This window comes from Crocuta crocuta, unplaced genomic scaffold (assembly GCF_008692635.1).
Source record: "Crocuta crocuta isolate KB4526 unplaced genomic scaffold, BGI_CrCroc_1.0 scaffold336, whole genome shotgun sequence".
NCBI classification, from domain to species: Eukaryota; Metazoa; Chordata; class Mammalia; order Carnivora; family Hyaenidae; genus Crocuta; species Crocuta crocuta.
In genome coordinates, this window is record NW_027527943.1 from 259,371 (window position 1) to 266,969 (window position 7,599).

General features: G+C 49.4%; 1 non-coding gene across 1 annotated transcript; it reads right to left on the reverse strand.

Annotated features, from left to right (window-relative positions):
• Nucleotides 1–4,275: 4,275 nt before the first annotated feature.
• TRNAA-UGC (transfer RNA alanine (anticodon UGC)) lies at nt 4,276–4,347 on the reverse strand. Its single transcript has one exon. It is a non-coding gene; the product is annotated as a tRNA-Ala (tRNA).
• Nucleotides 4,348–7,599: the final 3,252 nt, after the last annotated feature.

Here is a 7,599-nt window from a genome sequence, read left to right on the forward strand (position 1 = left end):
GTAAATCACCCAGTTTCATTTCATTAGCATCAGGTACTGGAAATTTATCTTGTTCTTCTTCTTTTTTTTTTTAATGTTTTATTTATTTCTAGGAGAGAGAGAGAGAGAGACAGCGTGAGCAGGGGAGGGTCAGAGAGAGAGGGAGTCACAGACTCTGAAACAGGCTCCAGGCTCTGAGCTGGCAGTCAGCACAGAGCCCGACGCGGGGCTCAAACCCACAAACCGCGAGATCATGACCTAAGTGGCTAAGCCACCCAGGCGCCCCTATCTTGTTCTTTTGATTGGAACATCTTTACTTGGTTCTCCATTTTCTTTGACTCTCTGAGTTGGTATCTGCGTGGTAGACCAAACACTAACCTCTCTCAATCTTTATGGCCTAATGTAGGAGAAGACCCCCATTAATCAGCTCAGCCAGAGATTCTGGGGGCCTCTACCAACTCTTCCCCTCCCCAGGGAGAAGTGGGCGGTTTGGTCTTTGTCTGCGTGCCCTGTGCTGGGGTTGGGCGGGGAGTTCTTTCTTCCATTCTCCTGTGGGGGACCAGACCGTGCCAGGCCCATCAGACCAGAGGGACTGGCGAGGGGGTGCTGGTTCTTTGGGAAGCCCGGAAAAGTTGGGGCTTCACATCAATCACTCTTTTCCTCCCCGGGGGAAACTGAGAGCTGAGATTTTTTTCCCTGTCTGCTTGTGGTCTGTGCAGAGCAGGAGGGAGGGTCAGTGCACCCACCCGCCCAGGCTACTGCCTCACTTCCTCCCGCAGGTGGATGAACGGTGACAGAGGTGTCAGAGCTCCAAGACGGACAAGACAGGAACCAGCTGTCTGGGGGCGGGGGGAGGGCTGTTGAAAAAGTTGGGGATCTGAGTGGACAAGTCAACCCCTCCCCTCCCTTGTGTGAAGCTGGGAGTTAGAAGGTCTTTCCCTGACTGAATGGCCCTGACCCAGGACAGGCTGTCTCATGAGAGGACATCTTGAACCCCCTGCAGCTTCGGCGAGCCTGGGTTTACAGTCCTGGGGTGCAGGAGCCTTTCCAACAGTTCCTGGTGTCTCAGAAAGGGAGTTTGTGGATCGTGGCTGAGCAGTGCGCCTGTCGGGTGTTTGTTGGGGAAGGAGGGTCTAACCTGGCCGTGTGGCTCATGTTAGTCCCCTCCCCCCATAAGGTCCCTTTTAGCAAAAATCTTTGATCATGTACTGAATGCATTTGTCATTCTCTTTGATTCATCTTTGATCTGTGGGCTTTCTTTTTCTTTTATGACATTGGCATTTTTGAAGAGTACAGACCAGTTATTTTGTAACATATTCCATAATTTGGGTTAGTCTGCTGTCTTTTCACAGTTAATTCAGGCTCTGCATTTTGGGTAGGAATACAAGACAACTGATGTTGTGTCTTTTTTAGCGCATCACATCAGTGGACATACAGTGGACAGTGGTCAGCTGTCCTGTTCCTGGTGACGTTAATGTTGGCCGTTTGCTTATGATGATGTCTTCCAGGTTCCTCCATAACTACTTTTTTTTGCAATTAATAAATATCTTTTGAGGACATACTTTGAGACTATGTAAATGTCATGTTCTAATTCAACTTTTACATATTTAATTTATCACTCATTGATGATCCTTGCCTGAGTCAATTATTAATGTAATGATTTCCAAATGGTGATTTTCTAAATCCGTCATTCTTTCTACCTTTATAATTTGATGTCTTATTATAAGAAGAAGACGATTTCTTTCTTCTTCATTGACTTATTTATCTGTATGGATTCACAGGTTGTTATTGTATCCAATAGGTTATAGCCTGTTACTATCAGTATTCATTTTGATATTTCTTAATCTGAAGCACAATTCAGAGTTCAGTGTAGGGAACAGGAAGCACTTTAAATGTCGTAAGCAGGCAGGATTTAAAAACAGGAAACTGGATTAATATAAAGTCAGCAGAAGTGATTAAGAGACAGATTTTAGACTGGACCTTTAAGTATGCCTCCAAGAAAGATCCAGAAGACTGTGTCTGTGCTTTCCTCTGATGGCCAGAATACATGTATCTGTAGAACTACTTTACAAGGGAAGCTGGTGATAGCCATGCTGCGGCTCAGGACATGCCGCTGTGTCTGCAAGCTGGGAGCCACAAGGGTAAGCTTAGGAGACGGCCTTCTCCCGAACTCTTTCCAAACTCAGAGGCTGTGACTGGAGAGTGGAGCGTGGATGATGGCCACGGGCTCTGTCACTGCTCTCTCTCCTGTTCTACAGAGGCTGGGCAGGTAGCATTGCTACAGATAAAGCAGTGTCCACAGTCTGGTTTGCCAGTAGAAAATTGCCACAATGAGCAGGATAATATCCTGTTTTGTAAGTCTCAGGGATGTGTGCCTAACAGTTGTTTTAATATAATTTGTATCAAGATCCCTAGGTGCAAGGGGGCATGGGGCATACATACTTTGTAGCTTTCCGAGCCCTCCCTTACAGACTGTCAACCAGAAGAAAGTGGGAGTGGGTGCTGAATGCCAATATGTATCCAACAAATGTAGACTCTCCTTTTATCCTTGGGGTGTGAAGACAGTAACAATAACACTGCCTCCCGGACGCCATTTAGAATTGTGTCAACAGTCTAGGGCTGCCGTCACAAAGTCCCAGAGGCACGATGGCTTAAATAACAGGAATTTCTTTTCTCACAGTTCTTGAGGAAAGTAGTCTGCAATCAGGTGTTGGCTGGGTCGTTCCCCAAAGCCTTTCCCCATGGCTGGTGGATGGCCAACCTCTTCCAGCATCTTTATATTAAATATGACCTAGGCAAGTGAATCAATATTTTTGTTTATATAGGTTTTTTTTTCCCTTTTAGTGTCTTAAGTAGGTGTTTTCTATAGAAACTTCAAGAACATTAATTTTTATTTTATTTAAAAGCAGTTTCTGTTTCTTAACATACCATATCTATTTTTAGCGTCTGTATTAGAAAATGTTAAATAAGTTACAATTGCTCAAACTTCACACATAAAATATGAACTTAATCCTTGCTCAGGTAATGGGGGAAATGCAAACAGAAGTACAGGCTTTGGCCAAACAAAGCAAGAGGCATAGTTATAGGATTTGGTGAGTTGGGGTCGAGTTTAACTAATTAATATAATATAATATAATATAATATAATATAATATAATATAATACAGTGTTTTATAGAATCAAAGCAAAGCAGGGCTGTATATAAAGTGGCAACAGGCAGACCTGAGAATTGGATTCACATCCTGTTTTCTTAAAACTACAGAGTTAAAGGGGCACCTGGGTGGCTCAGTCAGCTGAGTGACTGACTCTTGAGTTCAGCTCAGGCCATAATCCCAGGATTGTGTGATGAGGCCCCACACTGGGTGTTGAGCCTGCTTAGGATTCTCTCTCTCCTTCTGCCCCTCTTCCCCACTGGCGTGCGCTTGCTCTCTCTCTAAAAAAGTAATAAAGAAAACTATAGAGTTACGATAAATTTTAAAAGATCTTCCTGAAAATCCTTACTGAAACTCTGGAAAGTGTTTGGAAATAGAGTCTGAGTTTCTGTGTTAAAGCCATAGCAAAGTTTTTGTCAAAACCAAGGTAATCTGAACTACAACAGTTAGGTAATCAGGATACTCTATTCTTACTGATGTGATATCCAAGAACAAATTTTCTCAGCCTATGTTTTTAGCAAACAGTGTTAGCCCGTGTCCCTGATGATAATTTATAACAGTAGTTTTTTTCTACTTTACAAAAAGAACCAAGGAGAAGCTAATAAAAACCCTTCCCTCTCTGCATAGATTTCTAACCAAGTCTCTTTTCCCTCTTATCTGAAGACTGTTCTTGGCCTACAATTTTTCCTTGTTACATTCTCAGCTCCCAACAGCCAACTCATTAGAAAATAGTCATGCGTTTACCCATTTATACCAGTGGTGAACTTTCTAGTCATCGGTTGACTTCAGATATAGAAGGAATGAGATAAAATATTTCTTTGGTTCAGAAAGGTAGAAGCACTTATGACAAAGATCAAAGAGTTGCTGACAGAGCAAAGTGGAAATACCAGTCCATTGTCTCAGCCTAATTTCTCCTAACCTTCCCTCTGCCACCTCATCCAAAAGAGGGATAGAGCATCAGTCTGTGCCCTTGGCAGTGAAAGACAAGTATTTTCTTCAGCAGCACATTTGACTTCTCAACTAGAGTAAATCTGACTTTGTTGTTTCAAGTTTACATTGCTCAAAATTGTCAAAAGTACTAAAAAGCACGATGTCTGGTTCAAGATACAGCATCTTAAAAAGATGTGCCATGAGCAGCAAGAGACTGGAGATGCTGGGGCTCGAACCCAGGACCTCATACATGCAAAGCATGCGCTCTACCACTGAGCTACATCCCCAGAACTGAAGAGGTTCTATGGTTACAAATGTACCTTCCTTTATGAATATACATAAAGTTTTCTTTAAAATGTATTTTGTTATATTTTGTTATGCAAGAATTGTGTGAATTTTACAGGTCTTGAATGTCAGAAAGAAAATGTTTGTAAATCAACATCACTAAAGGCTAAAGGCTTTAGTTCATTTTAACTGCCCAGGCCCAGCTCGAAACAAGTGGGTGCAAATTTGGCTTTTATCCTAACAATGACCATGAATGTAAGTCATTCAGATCACGAGGCTTTTGGAAAGGCTGGCATGGGGAAAACTAAGCCATAGATGGCTACAGCAACCCTTTGGGAAATGTCATGATGGACAGGACAAAATCTTGGGTAAAGGATGGGGAGAGAGTGATCCTGCAGGGTGCACTTGATCTCAGGTCCCAGCCTTGGAATTGTCTGCAATGTGTGTTAAGTCTCAGCCCAAGAAGAAAGAGCCCAGTTCGTAGATTGGGTGAGTAAACCTGGTATCCTGTGGAATAAAAAGTGTAAGAAAGATTCTGAAGACTCAAATATAAGTCCAGAGGGGCGCCTGGGTGGCTCAGTCGGTTAAACATCCGACTTCAGCTCAGATCATGATCTAGTGGCTCATGGGTTTGAGCCCTGTGTCGGCTCTGTGCTGACAGCTCAGAGCCTGGAGCCTGTTTCATATTCTGTATCTTCCTCTCTCTCTGACCCTCCCCTGCTCAAGTTGTCTCTCTCTAGAAAATGAATTTAAAAACAAACAAACAAATATAAGTCCAGATTTTAATACTTTAGAAAAGGTTTTAGGGTCTCAAAGTGTGGCCAGCATCAGCATCACCTGAGATCTTGCTAAAAGTACAAATTCTGGGGCCCCACGTCGTGGGGGTGAGTCAGGAACACAGCAACCTGTGTTCTGACAAGACCCGGAGGAGGTGCTGATACCCACGAAAGCTCAGGAGCCACTGCTTACAGAAAGCAACGTTAGGACAGCATTTCCCTACAATACTACAGGACTAAGGTGTGTCCAACCTTTAAAGATACAATAATTTAACGTATTAGGCCTGGATTTTTATAAATATTTGTGTGTAAGGGAAATCTAATTTTCGAATTTAGTTTTTAAATATACTGTGAAAGTGTGTGCGAATCTTTACAAATGTTAGTTTTTAAGACTTAATGAATTGTACACTAACGTACAAACCCCGTAGATACTTCTCTCCATATTCGAAAGCCCTCGAACAATAGATAATCTATCCACTAGCCATTCGAAGAGAAGAGGGAAATAAAGATGACTGAAAACAGATTAAGAACAGCACAAGGCCGAAATAACGCACGTCTACAGGTAGAGATGTCCCGTGAGTGGACAGACCAGGGGTGAACCTCACACCTGCCTCACAGTGTCAGGTGGGGAGGAGCGAGGGAGGGCAGCAGGGAGGACAGCCCAGCCTAGGACTTGACTCAAGCATCCAATCGCCGGTGGCGACCGCCAGGGCAGTTATGACCAAAATTATATATATATAAAAAAAAAAACCCAAAAAACCAAAACACCCCTCCTGTTCTTGAGCAACAGATGCACCCCCGATTCCCATCAAGAACCGGATGGGGGGGGGGCAGAGGTTAGCACCTCCCCAGCCGGTCAGCGCAGTCCGCGGGCTGAGCCTCCAAACGCCCGCAGACTTGGCGGGGCTCAACCCTCGAGGCCAACTCTCCAAGAATCTGGCCACGTGGACCGTCCGGGATCACGCACGAGCTGTGGCACGCGAGTCTCATTCCCTCCCCACTAGACCCGCAGACCAGCCTCCCCGCTACGGCCTGTGGCGCTGCTCCCGGGCTCGGGGGGGGAGCGGCCGGCGCGTCCCCGCCGCGCACGTCCAGGCCCGCGGGCTCCGGGCTGCAGCTCTTGCGCCCGGCCCTCCCTGTCCCGGGCAGCAGGGGCCTCAGGCTCCTTCTTAAAATCCCACCGGCGCAAATCTGCAAATGTGTAAGGGGAGCGGGGCTAGGGTCCTGGAAGAGGAGCGGGAGGCTTTCCCAGGGACCTGGAAGAGAGGGCTGGTGGCGGTCTGCACGTGGTGGGGGTGTGCACCCAGTGGCCGTCTGCATGGGGTGTGTGTGCGTGTGGTGGGGGTGTGCACGGGGTGGGGGNCTACACCGGAACCACTCCCCCCCGGGGGTCCGCTGGAGGGTGGCGGGCAGGGAAAGCCCGGGGCGAAGAGAAGCGTGGTGAGGGCTGGGGACTGGCGCGAACCGCGGTGGGGGAGGGAAGAGACCCCACGCGCCCCGGTCGACTACACGCGGCCGGAGAGTCGGGTCCTCGGAGGTCGCACGTTGGACCCGACGCGCCCCACGCGGCTCGCAGGGGAGGCTTCCGGGAGACGTCCGTGCTCGCCGGGGCCTTGCGTCCTGCGGAGGGATGAAACCGTTGGCTTAATTNTCTAGACACACATCTGTTTACGTTTGTGTCTCCCTTACTCGCTTCCAAGTCTCACGTAGTTTACGTTTTCTTCTCCCGCCGCACGCCTACTGTCCTTCGCCTTCGCAACTCGGCGGTGCCCGGAGGAGGTTTCGGGGCGCGCCGGGCACGATCGCCGCTGTGGGCGTTTTCTGGGAGAGTTCCGGGGCTCCGGACGCGTCCCAGAGCAGGGCTTGTCCTAAGCACCGCGGAGCGGCCGGCGCGGGGCGGGAAAGCCGGTAAACGCCAGGCAATGCGCCGGAAGGGAAGGCCGGGAGGGAAAGCGAGGCACCCGTTGAAAACGTGACCCGGCCGCGAACCCTAGGAGCGACCCCAGGAAGTCTCCGCGGCACCCCGCGCGGGGCCTTGCGCGCCGAGCCCAGCGGAAGGCCGAGACCCGGCCTGGAGCGCCAGGAACGCTGGTGGGCCGCCCCGCGCCCCCCACCCCGGAGAATCTGGAGGCGGAAATCGAAGCCCCGGAAGCGGGCGGCATGGACCGTGCGGTGCTCGCTGCCGGGCAGGACAGATCGGGGGTCTGGGCGCGCTGGGCACCGGCAGGAGCCCGCAGCCCAGGGCACGCCCGCCCAGCGGCCGACCGGGCCTCGTTTCCCCCGTGGGTCTTTGCCAAGGAGGAGCTCGGGGAAGCGCATGAATGATTTCGGACCCGCGCCTGCCTAGACCCCGAGCCGACCGCGGGGGTGCTTACCCGGCGCGGCCACGCTCCACGTGCGCGCGGGAGGCGGGCGGAAATCCGCGAGGCGGCGCCCCCCGCGCAGCCCCGGGCCTCACCCAGGGGCCCCGGGCCCCGG